The sequence below is a fragment of the Cryptomeria japonica genome, chromosome 8 (genome assembly GCF_030272615.1).
Source record: "Cryptomeria japonica chromosome 8, Sugi_1.0, whole genome shotgun sequence".
Taxonomy (NCBI): domain Eukaryota; kingdom Viridiplantae; phylum Streptophyta; class Pinopsida; order Cupressales; family Cupressaceae; genus Cryptomeria; species Cryptomeria japonica.
In genome coordinates, this window is record NC_081412.1 from 345002485 (window position 1) to 345019262 (window position 16778).

Consider the following 16778-nt stretch of genomic DNA (forward strand, 5'->3'; position numbering starts at 1 on the left):
TATTTACACATTGTACCCATGACTAAATTCAATGCTTATAATATAGTATAGATGTTTAATAGCTATTACTGTTGTATGAATCATTAACCAAGTGATTTTTTTCCCTTTTTAAAATATCATTTTGATAAATGATTTTAAATTTTAAATTTGCATAATACTTTACAAATGTTGTTATCATAGCTCTAAAAAGTATGATATTGCCTTTATCTCATTTTCACTATCAATAATTCAAATTTAACCAAAATTTATTAAAAAAACATCATCTATCATTGAATTTATTTGCACCTCATACCTTATCATCGAATATATAAGTATTGCATATTTTCAAACTTGATATCTCTTGGCGTACTTTACTTAGATTTTTTAAAATATAGGCATGCTAGTTTTTTTTGTTTTTTTTGGTTTTATTTCCTTTTAAATATTTTAGAATTTAATAAATGATATGTCATGTGTAAATCCTTTTCTTTCTTTCTTTCAAATTTATTTATGTATGGATTTCATGTGTTTTTTAATATTTAATTGATTTTTTCTAATTATTTTCATATATTAATTAATTTATTGATTTAACTTAATTTAATTTAATATATTTTTTTGATTTTATTATCTTAACATAATCATATTAATAATAATATTTTATATATCACAAGATAACCCAGTGATCCAACCACATTTTGCTCCAGTCTTCCTTTTTTTCTACGTTTTGGGGTATGGAGGAGGCGAGCTAACATGAGATGACTAAGTGAGCTCAAACAACTCAGTCATTGGGTAAACCTAGCTAATAATAATATTAATTCTTCCAAATATCTAAAAAGAGGGTTATGCCATGAAGGATGTGCAAGATTATTTATAATAAAGATATGACCTATAAGAGATGTTATGTGACACAAGAGCATTGATAAGTGGGAGATTACAATGTGGATTAGGAATCTTGATACACTTATGATGCATATTATGACACATCATATAACATCTTTCTATGGGCGGTAAATGATAAATAATAGAATGTGGGTCATATGGATTTTTACCATAGTATTTTTAGACCTTGTTTGGGTCCATGATAACTCATTATGGTGGGTTTTTGGTTCTATACATTGATGGAGAGATGGATACACAATAAATAATTTTTTGCAAGGTTATACTATGAAATTTATATCAAGGGATCTCCATAGAGGAAAGACCTTGATATGACATTATAACATGTTTATTGTTGCTAAATTAAACATTGGTTTAATACTTTGGAGACCAAGTTTTTGTTAAAAGGGTTTTCCTATGATACACTTATATCATTATTTTTTTTGTGGTTGATTTTCCTTCTATGTCTCTTATTGTTTCTTTTATATGTGTTGTTTATATGGGTTAACATTAAAATTCCTACAATGCTTAGTAATCATGAAGATGTGGTTTAACCTATAAGGCTTTTATGGGTACTTTTCCTAACATTTATTATCTAGGCAAAAATGGTACATTGGTTTGCATGCGGTCACTCATGCTTGCATGCGAATTTCATGTACTTGCAAGTTGTTTGCATATACTTGAATGGAATATCATGTGCTTACATGCCATTTCATATGATTGATCCATTATCATTTTGGTTCTAGGTATTTCTTTATTGTCTATTTGGTATCCTAGCAATCTTTTCAAAATATGTTGGAAGGAATTAACTATTTATTGATCCTTGTATGAATGGGATTTTGCAATGGACTTGGTTTGTTATTTTAGGAAATAATATGACAAGCACTAGTGGAATGTTGGAGAGGTACAATGGAGTTGGCCATGTGTATGCATGTTAATGGTGGTTACTTAGAACTCCTATTTGGAAATATATGATTACCCTTTAATGTGGTGGCTGCGTTCCTTTATCCTATTGTCATATGTATTAAAAGAGTTTTCATCTTGGGTGCATATTTTTGGCAACTTAGTCACATGATAAAGTAGTAGCCGTGTTGATTATTGTAAAGAGTTCTTATATTTGGTTTACGGTTTTAATCCTTAGTCTCATGAAACCACAAAATTATTAGCCCCTAGTTGCGTGTGGGTTATGGAGTTCATCGTTTGATGACTTGGAATCTCTTTGAGAACCCAATCCATCCATTGTACTTAATGATGGTTGTGGAATTATTATTTTAGTGGTTTGGATTTTCTAGAAATCCCTCTAATTCTTTTGGATACTTATACTTGCATATTTTTAAATTCCTATTATTTGGATCTATGGGTTATCTAGATTTCCTATTTTAAAATCTACGAGTTTGCATGTATCTATAACATTTTATCATTCTAGATTATAAATTTGGTGTTTTTGAAATCTATGTGTTGCTGGATGTATAAATGGTTTTAGATTTGGAAGAATGGTTTTGTAGGTTTTGGACGCCGATTAAAATCTATATTTTGTAGATTTGTGTAGAGACTATTATTCAAGGTTTTCTAGATGGAGATAGTTGTAGATTTGTATGCATGCTTTGTGCATGGATTGAGGAGGTTGATTGTAACCTTCTTGTTTGTGGAAGTGTTGGTATGTGCCTTATCACTCAACATATCTACAAGGTAGCTTATGGGGTTCTTGAATTGTGGTTACTTTATTATGGTTTTGTGGAAAATCAAATCTAAAGTTGTATTGATGTTTGAGTTATGGAGAATCTACATGTTATCTTTGATCATCTTTATTTTACATGGTACTAATTCAATGTTGAATCTCTTTTACTAAATTATTTGAGATATATGGATTTTTCTATTTCTTTGGTTTTAGTTGGAGCATTGGCCACACCTTTTTGTCAATTGCGAGTTATCACACGTGTGCAAATATTGTGGGATATCTAGTAGATATTCTATGGGGTTGATATTTCTTTGAAACTTGTTTATAAAATCAAACTCTATGTGCATAATATACACTTTCAATTGCTTGAAAAATACCCATCTTCATGTTTGCAATTGGTATATGAAAATATGTAGTGTTGATAAATACCTTAGGAGGTTTTCAGACAAGGATTTCTCCTTTGATCAAACTCTTACATTCTAATTATATAATTTTGTAAAAAACAACCATGTAAGATGCCTTTGTTTGTCAATAAGTGCATATCTGAATGTAAACTAATGTTGCAATTGATGCTTTGATGTTTGAATGATAATGTTATATGATGTTGAGATTGACAAAATGAGATAAGAATTTGTTCTTTTATACAACACCCCCATGTAAATTAACATATATCATGATTAAATCAACAAATAACATCTATTAAGAGAAATAATTTTATATATATTATTTTATCAACATTAGAAATTATAATATTGGGATGAAACAAGCTCTGCAACTTTTTCCCACCTCTGGCATCGTTCAAATTTGAATCGGCTATATGACCGCCCCCTTTGGGGAGGTCCCCTCCTCCTTGCAACCAGACCCCCCTCCCGATACCACGGTCGGTTCACATGCCCCTGGTTCCGCTTCTGGGACCCCACTGTCTGCAGGTCTTATGAAAAAGACTATCAAGATCGATATTCCTTCTAGCTCTTCATCTTTGCTACTGACGGAATCTAGTCAGAGAGATGAGGATAAATGATTGGATAACCTTGAAGTAAACAAGAAGAATACACCTCCTCCCAGACCAGAAAATGATTCCGGTGAGAAAAATGTGGAGATTGGCAAAAAAGATTCCAAATCCAAATGGAAAGTGCTCTTCTAAGGTCCACTTATACAACTATGGAAGCGGCTTTGTCTAACTTTACCCAAACTAACGAAGGAACACAGATCAAGCTCCCTGATAGTCTCATGGATAAAATTGCTTCATCCCTTTACCTAGCGATAGTTGGAGATTTCTTCTCCTTCAAATCATCTATCGACATGGTTAGGCGATGGGCTAAGGGAAGATGGAAGTTAAATGGAAGCGTGGATATCTCGGTTATGCCAGGAGGTCTCTTCCTTTTCATATTTACTGTGGAGGAAGACTTGATCTTTGTCCTCTCAGGCTCTTGGGCCTATGGGAAACATATTCTAACTCTTGCTAAATGGAAGCTTGGGTTTGACCCCTCAGCCGAACTCAATCGCATGGCTCCTATTTGGGTTAGGCTCCCTAGCCTCCCGCTGGAATTCTGGGATGAACATATCTTCCGCTGGATTGGGAACTTGTTCGACAACTATTTTACTGCGGACTCGGTCACTCTTGCTAAATCTAGGTTGGTTTATGCCCATTTCTGTGTTAATATTTTTGAATATGGGAAAACGGGTTTTGATGGGCCCCTGAAACCCATTACAGCCAAAATATCAAAAGATTTACATCAAAGTGCAGCAAAACGCAAAAGACAACACCAAAGAAAAAGACAATTGATGAGAAAAACGCCAGCAAACTAGAGACAACTAGTCAAAAACCAAAAGGACTGACAAAAAGAGCCCAAATTTAGGTTAAGTTCTGAAGCATTTCAACAACTTCCAACTCCAGTTGTTCCATATTATCAGCTGCCCGCTTGATTTCCTCAATTTCCTTGCTATGGCTTTGCATCTTTCTGGTGCTTGTTCGCATTCTTATCCCAAGCCCAGTCTCCTTATCTTATGGAGTATATTCCTTCACTTCAATGATGCCCACTGAAGCCTTATCCCCATGGTCATTCTCAAGCTTACTGATAAGAGCCTTCATACTATCCGAGGAAGCCTTAAGAATCTTATGACTTTGCTCACCAATTTTTTTGAGTGTGTTCTCAACTTCATCCAGTCTTTTTTCAGTGGCCCCTGCTCTGTTCTCCAGGCTAAGAAAGCTATTTCGATTAGCATTGATGATCTCCTCTATATTACTAATAGCTTTCGTAAGCTCGCTGAGACAATCAGGGAGGGAATTGAATTTACTCGAGCCTAAAGCTTGTAAAGTCTCATTTTTTCCTACTTCCCGGGCTTGCTTGGTTTTAATGCCAGGAATTTCCTTTTGCATCCAGAGGAGTATCTGTTTGAAGCTATCTATGCCATTATTGATACAAAAGTCAATATCCAGGCGATGCTCTTCCTAAGTCTTTTCACCTGCAGTCTCAAGATTCACTTCCAGTCCCACCTCCCTGACATCAGAGCTCTGAGATTCCTTCATGGTCGTATCCTCCCCCATCATGCCCTTATCCTTAGAATCAGTCATGAGAGGCGACCGATTCTTGGTTCCCACATCCTTAGTTTTAGGAGTCCTCCTTTTCTGCTTCTGGCTCACAAGGGTTTGGACCTCCTCGCTTTCAATATCCATGTCATTATCAATCTCGTTATCCTCCTCATACCAACTATCCTCTTCCTCCTCTCTCTGCTTCTAATTGGCCGACCCTTTATTTTGTTTCCCCTGCTCTTATTTTCTATTATTCCTGCTTGACCCAGCAATTTGGGGGTCATCCCCTGTCTCGGCTTCTGTGTCATAGCCTTCGCCTTCCTCATCATTAGAGTCATCGAGATCCTCTTCTGACTCGAAGGCCTCAACTATATTCAGATGGACAGTAGTGTTCTTGATGTGATTATACATAATCACCATCAAACCTTCATGCATTGTTGGGTTGATATTGGGGTTGGATATTACATCCTTGATCCCAGCATTAAGGGTGCATAAAAGATAGCTGATATTGGGGTTGGATATTGCATCCGTGTTAATGTTGCTATTAACTGTAATACCCTAAAAATGGTCATCTAAACCATGGGCCCCTAATCTTGACAGCATCACCAAGGTCCTAACCAAAAGCAATTAATCAACCTTGAGCACCTAATTAATTAATTTTTCAATCATTAATGTTAGATGGAAAGTTAATCACTCAATATTAATTAAATATTTATTTAATTAATTAATCATTCCAAGTAAATTATTTTGATCAACTATCCTATTTATTTAATTAAATATCCTAGCATATTTAATTAATAAATAAATTTGTCATTAAATCATTAAAAAGGGAATTAATTTACAAAAAGAGATTAATCACAAAAAGATGAATTAATATACAAAGAGAGATTTATCACAAAAAGAGGAATTAATCTGCAAAAGAAAGAGTTAAATTGAAAACAAAATAAAAGAATTAAATTGAGAGAAGAAATCAAACTTAAGATATTTCTTTTTCCAAAATTGAGATAACTTGAGAAATCAGAAAATCAATTAAATTGAATTAATCATTTTCTCTAAAAATAAAAATCAAAGATTTTCTTGAGGAAAGAGGTTCAGTTATTTTGAAAAGCCTTTTTCTAAATAAAAATCTTGAGCAAATTAAAGAAAAGTGCATGGAATCGCCTATTTTTATCTCAAGTGCATGGAATCAACTAAATTTATCTCCAATGTAGACTTAGACTTATAATCTGAATGCATTTAATCAAGCTATAATTGGAATCTATCTCAAGATTAACTTAATCTGATCTCTCAATTATTTCAATTAACTAGGATTGTGCTTTTTCTTGACGAATCTCAACCACTCATTATTAGTTGATCTTGACCATTGGTCTCTCTTTTGAGTCTCTATAAATTCAGGCTTCATCTCTCATTCAAAACACCCCAGAGATTTATTGTTATTGTGCAGCTTTTGCTCTGGAGTCATTGAAAATATTGTGCTTTGAGATTATTGCATCTTAGTTTAGCTTTTTGCATACTTAGTTTACTCATGATTGTTTGAATTCATCTAGCTTAATATTCATTCATTTAGCTTATTCTTGTGCTCATATAGATTAAATCCTTCATCTTGGTGTAGTCTAGTCACTGGTATTGCTTATACAAATCTGAGAGCAAGTCTATACTCGCATCTTTTAGAAGGCCATAGGTCAATTTGTTATGGTTTTTATATTCATGATTATATCTGTCTAACCATGCATGCAATGACTTAATTGAAGAGTTGTGTCTTATAGCTTGTAGATACTTATTCATTTTTCACACACACATTAACAAAGTGCTTCCCAACTTTCTTTTTCTAAACTCAAAGTGGGGAAAATGGTCCCGAGCCCTTGTCTATGAAAATGCTACTCTTTTTTGTCAGAAATATGCTAAATAAGGGCATACGTATGTTGAGTGTAAGACCTTGGTGACTGCAGAACCTAAGCTAAAAGAGAAGGCTATTATGGATGATCCCAAGTGCTCCCTCTTCTTTAGCCCCTTTGGGGTTGCCTAATGTGTGTGAGATCTCTGATGATTACCCCCACATTGATAAGATCCTTGACATTATTAAAACCCTTGTTGATCCAGTGAAGAAATCTAGCCCAGTAGTGCCTCTGGAAGATGGAGAAATTCCCCCGATGATTAGTCTACTACTATCCCTTGTTCCTTCTGCCTCCCCCTCCTTGGCTACGGGTGATGGCTACCTCTCCCCTAATCCTCCTGCTATAACTATCCCCACGACTCTACAACCCCCCTTTAACCTTTGTGGTGTTAAGACCCCCCCAGGTGGAAATAAGCTGTTAATCACAACCCTTCTCTGTCCCCCTAGCAGTTCAGAGATTTCAGAGGGAGTGGCTAAATCTTCCCAATTGACTTCTAGTGTGAAGTTATCACCACCCTATTCTCCCTTTGCGGATAATGAGGACTGGTTGACTCAGAAGAAAAAAACTAGATCTAAGAAGGTAGATGTGGATATTGATAGTAAAGTTGGAAGACCAACTGAGAGGGTGTTGAGACATAAAGTTATGGCAAGGGATATTGCAAGGGGCAGACAACTGACCCTTGATGGAATCAACATGAATAAGAAATGAAGTTCCTCTCTTGGAACATAAGGGGACTCAACAACCCCCAGAAGCAATTTGATATAAAACAATATATCTTGGAAATGAATCTAGATATTTGTCTTCTTCAAGAGGTAAAAATGTCCTACCAAACTTTTGCAACCACTGCTGGTCAACTTTGGCCCAGGGCTGCCTTTTTGTATGTTGAGGCGTTGGGGGCGTTTGGTGGAATTGCTACCCTTTGGGACCCCTACAAAGTCCAAGGAAAGGTCTATGTAAGCACTCAGAACTTCCTATCGGTTACTTTCAATATGGTGATCTCTGCTAGCACTTGTTCAATATATATGCCCCCAATTCCAAAGTGGGAAGACGTTTGGTGTGGGAGGAAATTTCTAAGCTCATCCTTGTCGACCGAAATTCTCATTACATGTTGGGAGGTGATTTCAACACCCCTCTCTACCCCTCTGAGAAATGTGGTTGTCTTGTGGATTTTTCTGATAGCATGGGAGATATTGCTAATCTTATTATTGCTACTAGCCTCTTTGATCTAGATCTTCAGGGTGTCCCCTACACTTGATCAAATAATAGGAAAGAGAACCACCTAATTCAAGTCAAACTGGATAGATTTCTTATCTCTACCAATTAGGATATTGGTCACAACTCCTATCTAAAGACCCTCCCAAGGACTGCTTCCGATCATAGCCCTCTCCTCCTCCATTGGGCTGATAGACCCCCCCTGGGTTCCCCCCTTTCTGCTATGAGATCATGTGGGCATCCCACCCAGATTTTAGATATCTGGTCAAGGGTTGGTGGGCCACCCTGGTCCAAGGGATTGCAATGTTCAGAATTGTTGAGAAACTGAACCTCATTCGAAGAGAAGTGAAATGATGGAATAAGGCGACCTTTGGTAACATCTTCAAAAAGAAGAAGGAACTATGCTCCATACTTGAACAATTCCAAAGCAGTATGACCGCAGGTGACCCCCCTCACTCTCTTCTTGTTGAAGAGGAATAATGCCAAAAGAATTGGAAGGAAATTGTTTCTAAGGAGGAAATCTATTGGAAGCAAAGATATAGAATTCAGTGGCTGAAAGAGGGCGACAAAAACTTGACTTTCTTCCACTGTTAAACTAGCATTCACAAAAGGAGAAACTTTATCAAATGTCTAAAAGATGACTCTAGTTAGGAGATCACTAGTGAGTCCCAAATTGGTCAAACTACCATTGAATTCTTCATCCATATGTATACTGAATTTGGAAGAGGTAATGAGTCCCTCTAGGACAGGCTCTTGAGTAAGCTCCCTAATTCCATTGGGGAGGAGGATAACTGTCAGCTCCTTGCTCCCATTTCTTTGAAGGAGGTCCACTTGGTCGTCTTTGCAATGGGTGCTTTCAAGACCCCGGGTCTGAATGGCTTCCCCCCAACGTTCTTCCAAGATTACTGGGACATTATTAGTTATGATGTCACTAAAGTAGTGAAGGATTTCTTCAGGACTGGTAAATTACTGAAAAAACTGAACAACACCTACATTGTTCTCGTCCCCAAGTCTCCGAACCCAATTGCATGAAGGATTTTCTACCCATAAGCCTCTGCAATTCTATCTAAAAGATAATCTCCAAGGTCTTGGTGAATAGAATTAAGCCGCTTCTAGCTAATTTTATCAGTCCCTCCCAAAAAGGCTTTGTCCCTGGTCATCAAATCTTGGATGCGGCCATTGCTACTCATGAAATTATCCATTCTATGGATAGAAGCAAAATTCCAGGTATGGCTTTCAAACTCGACATCTCAAAAGCTTATGATAAAGTCAATTGGTGCTTCCTATTTAAAACTCTCTCAAAACTGGGCTTCAACCAGAAAGTTGTTGATATGTGTAAAGCGGAAAATCGCGATCGAACCCTAGTTGCTCTCCCCTCTTCCAACTCCAAGGAGAGAGAAGGGAGATTCACTAGGGTTGATGGTTTTCACTTAGGGGAGAGACTTTACATTCAAAAGAGGGGTTGAAACCCACAAGATCCAATCCCACGCAATGCAAGATTGGATGCTAAATGAGTTTCAAGGGTTATGACAGCAAGGCTACCCTCTTTTGTAAAGAATGTGCATAGAAGAATTAAGCTAGGAATGCATAGAAAGTGAGAAAGATTCGCTTATAAACTGAGATAGGAATACAGTATGAAGCTGTGGACCTGGAATTAGCAGTAAAATGTCGATACGGCGCTGTCCTGCAAATTTGAGCGAAAGTTGCCGGGACGATGGCGCCCGAGCGCCACGGTCCTCCAAAAAATCCGCGAAACGAAGGGGGATCTGTTCGTCTCTGCACAAGGATTCCAGATCTTCAATTTCAGTCGCGTACCTACAACCTACACACAGAAAAGCGAAGACGATTGGGGGGTTAGGGATTAGGGGTTTGCCTTTAGGTCAAACCCCGGTTTTGGAATTAACCAAGAAATGAGAAATTGCTGTAAATGTAATGTAAAACAAGTACTAATACCTTGTTGCAAGGATGTTTGTATCCTTATGTGCGAAGGTATAGATGTTGTTGTTTGTTGTATGTTGTATGTTGTATGTTGTATGTTGTATGTTGTATGTTGTATGTTGTATGTTGTATGTTGTAGCATGTAATGTGTTGTGCGTGATCTCCTTTTCAATGGTTGAATCCTTGTCTTGAATGCAACACTTAGCCTTGAATGGAGACTTAGAATGATCAATTGCTTGAAGGAATGCTTGAATGCTTGAATGCTTGAGTATAGTTTCCACGCTTTTTCCCTCATGTATGTATATATCCAAATGAGAGAGGAAAATGTAGTTTATATACTTGTCATTTAGGGCTGATAGACTGATTTTCCCGACCTTAGGCCGACCAGGAAAGATAATTTTCCAATTTGCAAACATAAAGACCCGAAGTCCAAAAGAGACCGGGCCCAAAATAGGACCCAGGGACCAGGGCCCTGGGCGCCATGGTCCTGAAGGACCAGGGCGCTGGGCGCTCTGGTCCCACCTCCCAGGACAGCAGGGTGCAAAGGAGGTTCAGGCCAGGGTGCAAGAAAATCAGGTTTCGGGGTCTCCATTCAGGTTCAGTGTTGCGTCGCCATCGTGAAGACCCAAATGCAGTCGAAATTGCAAGTGTCGCAATTTTAGGATGCTACATTTAGCCCCCACTTTAGCGGGAGTATAAGCGTACGCTCATACTTCCGGTAAAGTACAAGGAAACAACATTAAAAAACTTTCACCACGTCAAGGAGGCAAGATACACCAAGCCCCCAGTGGACTAAGGATCTTACGACTTCGATTGACACAGTAAAAGGGAAGATCCCGAGGGAGAACCATGACTATCAGTAGTAAGGTTCCCTCACTATGAGTCATGCAAGAAAGATATCAAAAATTTTCAAGGCAAAGCTAAATTTGTCAAGAAATTTTCAAGTATCTTGAAAAGATATGAACGGGATGTATGCCCCCCTATGTTAAAGCGATCGCACACACCTCACCGGGGGTGATTGCTTTAAGGTAGTGATACATATAAGAAATGAGAAAGGAGCACGTTATCACAAGGATTTAGCCCCCAAGTGTGAGATAAGCCCAAGGATAATAGACACAAAACACAAAGCACAAGGTGACTTCGCTTTCCTCGGGGTCAGTATGCTGTATGATAATTCATGTATATCATATGTATGTATGCATAATTGTTCTTCATTCCCCAATCAAGGAAGGTCACCTAGAAGAAGGGAACACATGTGTCTTTTGAGTCAACATGAGAGAGATCGAGAGATCTCAATGCTTTGCATCGTCCTCAAGTAGACAACACTAAGGACAACAAATAGAAGAATGAGAGTAACATATAGAGGAAGTAACGAAAGAGAGGAGGAGAGAATCTGCTATGCTAATGAAACTAGTCTAGCACGTCATCTACCCCCCGATCTTGCTGATCAATGTTTCGGGAAGGCAGGGAACACGCTAGAGGAGGAACATCCAACACAGCAGATGGAGCTATCACAAGATCCAAACAAGGGCTATGTTCATATCCCAAGCCACGGTGTTCTTGTCTAGGAGCTAGGATAAGTGCTTTAGAAAATTCGTTAGATAAATGGTTATCAATATCAACAAGTTCATATTCACTATTAGAATGAACAGGAGAAGTAGCATTTTCATCATGAATAATATTTTCATCATGAATAACATTTTCATCCATATCATCATCAAGATTTATAAAAATAGGATCTTTAACTCGCACAGGATCAAGACCATCATGCATCTTATGTTTAGGAGATTTCGGCTCAATCGTCGGCTGAGGAGAAAATGGAATAATGCTTGTTGAAGGTGTTTTTGGGGATTGCGAAGTTTGAGAAGCAGCCGCTTGAGCTCTAAGACGACGCTTTCGTCGGCGTTCACGTGCAGAACGATTTCGTCTAGTCTTAGTAGGAAGTGGAGAAGATTGAGGAGGAGGAATGTTCTCACCCTTATCACTTGGGTGTTTAGGTTGTGGTCTCTTAGGTTGGATAATAGGAGAAGAAGAAGGTCTCTTCTCTCTATAAAAGGAAGGAGGAGGAACTGCTCCATATAAAGGAGGAATCTTTGGTTTAGGAAGGAGACCAAGTCCATCATGACGAGGAGGGATAGGTCTACATTTAGGAAGTTTATTAGATATAGACATAGTCACATCCATAGGAATGGGTTGGGAATCTTCTTGAGGAAAGACATTAGTTTTATCTTTCAAAGGAAGAACTTCCTTCTCAAGAATAATAGGAATGTCAAGTTTGGGTGTTCTAGGTTCACTTAGAGATAAGATCATGTCTTTTTTCCACTTTTGATAAGATTTGAAAAGATGATCACTTCGCGGAGGAAGAGATTGGAATTGTTTAGGCCAAAAGTAATCAAGAGGAACGCTAGAAGTTCTTTCAGCTGGTTTAAAGAGACTATGATTGACAGTAACAACTTCACCATTATGGGGAAATTTCAAACACTTATGAATAGGAGAAGCAATAGCTTTCATGGAAGATAGCCAAGGATAGCCAAGCTTCACACGAAATTGTTCGGAAGATGGAATAATAGCAAAGTTCACATTAAGGGATTTGTTATGGACCTCAATAGGCAATGTAATAGAACCAATTGTAGGAGAAGAAAATGCATCAAATAGTTTCACAATCACATCTGTTTTGTCATAAATCACTTGATTCAATTGCAAAGTAAAAAGAAATTCTTCAGTAATAACATTAACCATGCACGAAGGATCAATAAGCACTCCACGGCAAGGTGTATTCTTGACTTTTGCAACTATGTATAAAGGACCATCAGGTGCCCTAATGGTTTCACTGGAATCAAATGTGATGGAAGGTTCTTTAGGGTTTTCTTGCTGCTCTACAAAGTTAATCACATTCGGAGTCATAGACACAAGACCATCAGATGAAAGAGAGGAATCATTAGTCTCAATCGCATTAGAGGTATGAGAAGGTAATGGATCAGTGAAAATCTGAAGATTTTGATTAGGAGGAGCTACAGATGTATTGCCTTTATCATTCACTCCAGAAACAGAAATAGTATTATTATCAATCAAATCTTGAATTTTACCCTTTAAAGAAAAACATTTTTCAGTATCATGCCCAGGCTGACGATGAAATTGACAAAAAGCTTTGTTATCAAAATAAGGTGAAGTAATCTTTGCAGGATCAATTTGCCTTATAGGAGGAAGAGTAAGCACATTTTGTTCCAATAACTTATTCATAATACTATGCAATGATTCATTCAAAGGAGTAAACTTTCTTTCTTTCCTGAAAAACTTAGAAATAGAAGACACACCTGATGCTGCATTCACATTGTTGTTGATGATGTTTTCATTGAATTTAATGGACTCTCTGTTCGGTTTAAACTTCCCAAATGGTTGTTGACTACTATCACCCTTATCACTCGGAGCCATAGGATGTGATTGTTCCATTTGACTCACAGTCAGTTGATAATTGTGAAGAGTTGCGCACAACTGTTGGAAAGAAGTAAACTCAGAAAACAGGAGTTTGTCTCTAATGTCTTTTTGTAAATTAGAAATAAAGATTCTTTGAATATCATTGTCAGGCACTGGAAAGGAAATTTGAGCATACAAATGCTTATATCTACCAATGAAATCAGTCACTTTTTCTTTAACACCTTGTTTACAATGCATTAAATCAATCAAAGTAACTTTAGGACTTATATTGTTTTGAAATTGTTGAATGAAAGCATTTGCCAGTTGTTCGAAAGAAGTAATAGAATAAGAAGGCAACGAGCAATACCATTGTAGGGCTTTGTCTCTTAATGTTCTAGTAAACAATTTTGCAAGCAACCTTTGGTCATGGGCAAAATCAGTACAGATTGTTTGAAAAGTCTTAACATGTGTTAGAGGATCACCCTTACCATTATAAAGCTCCAAATGTGGAATTTCAACATGTTTAGGGGGAATAGCTCGAACAATATCAAGAGAAAGTGGGCTCGCAACATCAAATATGGGCACACTAAACTTAGATTGATTCATAGAGGCAATTTGTTGCTGTAAAGAAGAGACAGTTTGTGCAAGATTGTTAATGGTCGCTTCAGTCAAAGAGTTCATATTAGATGTGTTAGATTGAGATGGAGGTGTTACATTATTGAAAGAAGGTAGAGAGTAAGGTGGTGGGACACTATGATAGTTAGTCATAGGAGATGATTGGACAGGAGGAACACTACAAGGAGGAATGGAATGGTTAAATGAATTGCCCCCTTGCGTCATATTCATTTGTGGAGATATAATAGGAACACTCATTGAAGGGACGAATGAAGAAATCGGATTGAATGAAGGAAGAGGGTTAATTGAAGAGGAAGGATTGCCCCCATGACTGGTGATCACAGGAGGAATGTCTTGTGTAGAAGTAGTCATTATGTTTGATGTAAAAGTAGGTATGCTAGCAATAGAAGTTGTCAAAGGAATAGCATGATTGACTTGAGTAGGAGGTTGTGTATAACCCAAATTTTCAGCACAACTCTTCATAGGCATCACATTCGAATCCACAATGTGTGCAATACCACGCAAAATATCAATTCCATTCTTATCACTTTGAAGCATACGCTTTAGACCCTCAATTAAAGGAAGAGCTTGACTATCGGGGTATTCTTGAGACATCCATTGTCGAAAATCGTCAAATTGGTTATCCAATTTCGAAAGTTGTTCTTCAGAAACCTCATGGAGAGCTTCTTCATCATTAGGAGGATTAGAGGAATTACCCATGTCCTTGTTAAAAAGGCTATTCAAATTAGGTTCCATCTCCTCAGTAGTTAAACCTCGGAAAGACTTAATTCTACGGCTTCGTCTAACGGGAATAGTGTAAGTAGGGCTTATTGTTGTAAAACTCATGCACTAGAGAGGGAGAGAAAAATTTTGAATTTAGAGGTAGCAAATTTCAGTAAAATCAACCAATCTTCTGGATTTAAGCTGTTAAATACAATCAGGACAATCTCTCGAAATTTCAGAAAAAATGTCAGGGACCGTGGCGCTTCGGAGTGCACACGGTCCCGACAACTTTTTTCGAAATTTGCAGGGATGAAAGTTATGATGATTTTAGAGCTAATCTGAAAAAATTGAGTGGTTTTACGATCTGTAGATAGGCCAAATTAAAGTTGCAATCTCAAAATTGAACCCTACCAAGATTGTCGAAAAATGCAAAAATTTGAATTTTGAAAAAGAGAGGGAAACTGAAATTTTGAATTTTATGATTTTAGAGGGAATACCAAAAGCAATGCAAATTTTGAAATTTAAAAGTTGACTCAATTTCACACAAAATTCAATTTTGAAAGCGGAAATTGAAGTTGTTGTAATTAAGCACTTAATTTCAAAAGTCACAAATTGCAAGAATTTAAATAAAGCACTGAAATTTTTAATGAATGCAAACACACTTTTCAGATTTAGGATAGTAAGAACACAATTTTGACACAAAATTTCAATTTCAATGATTTTTGAATGATTAGAAGCGTTAATCCAAGCAATCCCTAGACCAACTTTGACTTTAATTTTGAAAGTGTTATAATTGATAAAATCAACCAAAATTCTGGATTTTAGCAGGAAAATACAGTAAGATCTAGCTCCCGAAATTTCGGAAAAAATGTCGGGGACGATGGCGCTCAGAGTGCACACGGTCCTCGCAACTTTTTTCCAAATTTTCAGGGATGAAAGATATTGTGATTTTATTGCGGAATCCAAAGTTACAGCTGATTTGGAAATGTTTTGATCGGTGAAATTGTCGGACAAAGGTTGAATCAAGAGGGTTTTAAAAATTAGGGTTTTAACACTTAACCACTTAATTTTCAAAATTAAAGCATAGATATGAATTGATAATTTGTAATAGAAGGGTAGATCTGAAACAAGCATTAACATTTAGACATTTCACAAGCTTAATTACTAAAAAGAAAATTTAGGGTTTTCATGCAATCAACCTCTAAAATTTGCAAAAGATCAAACATGGAAATGTAATCAAGGAATCCAATTTTCAGATCTAACCATGAATAATCAGAAAGGATGTTCACGTCGGGTTCACCAAAATGTAAAGCGGAAAATCGCGATCGAACCCTAGTTGCTCTCCCCTCTTCCAACTCCAAGGAGAGAGAAGGGAGATTCACTAGGGTTGATGGTTTTCACTTAGGGGAGAGACTTTACATTCAAAAGAGGGGTTGAAACCCACAAGATCCAATCCCACGCAATGCAAGATTGGATGCTAAATGAGTTTCAAGGGTTATGACAGCAAGGCTACCCTCTTTTGTAAAGAATGTGCATAGAAGAATTAAGCTAGGAATGCATAGAAAGTGAGAAAGATTCGCTTATAAACTGAGATAGGAATACAGTATGAAGCTGCGGACCTGGAATTAGCAGTAAAATGTCGATACGGCGCTGTCCTGCAAATTTGAGCGAAAGTTGCCGGGACGATGGCGCCTGAGCGCCACGGTCCTCCAAAAAATCCGCGAAACGAAGGGGGATCTGTTCGTCTCTGCACAAGGATTCCAGATCTTCAATTTCAGTCGCGTACCTGCAACCTACACACAGAAAAGCGAAGATGATTGGGGGGTTAGGGATTAGGGGTTTGCCTTTAGGTCAAACCCCGGTTTTGGAATTAACCAAGAAATGAGAAATTGCTGTAAATGTAATGTAAAACAAGTAC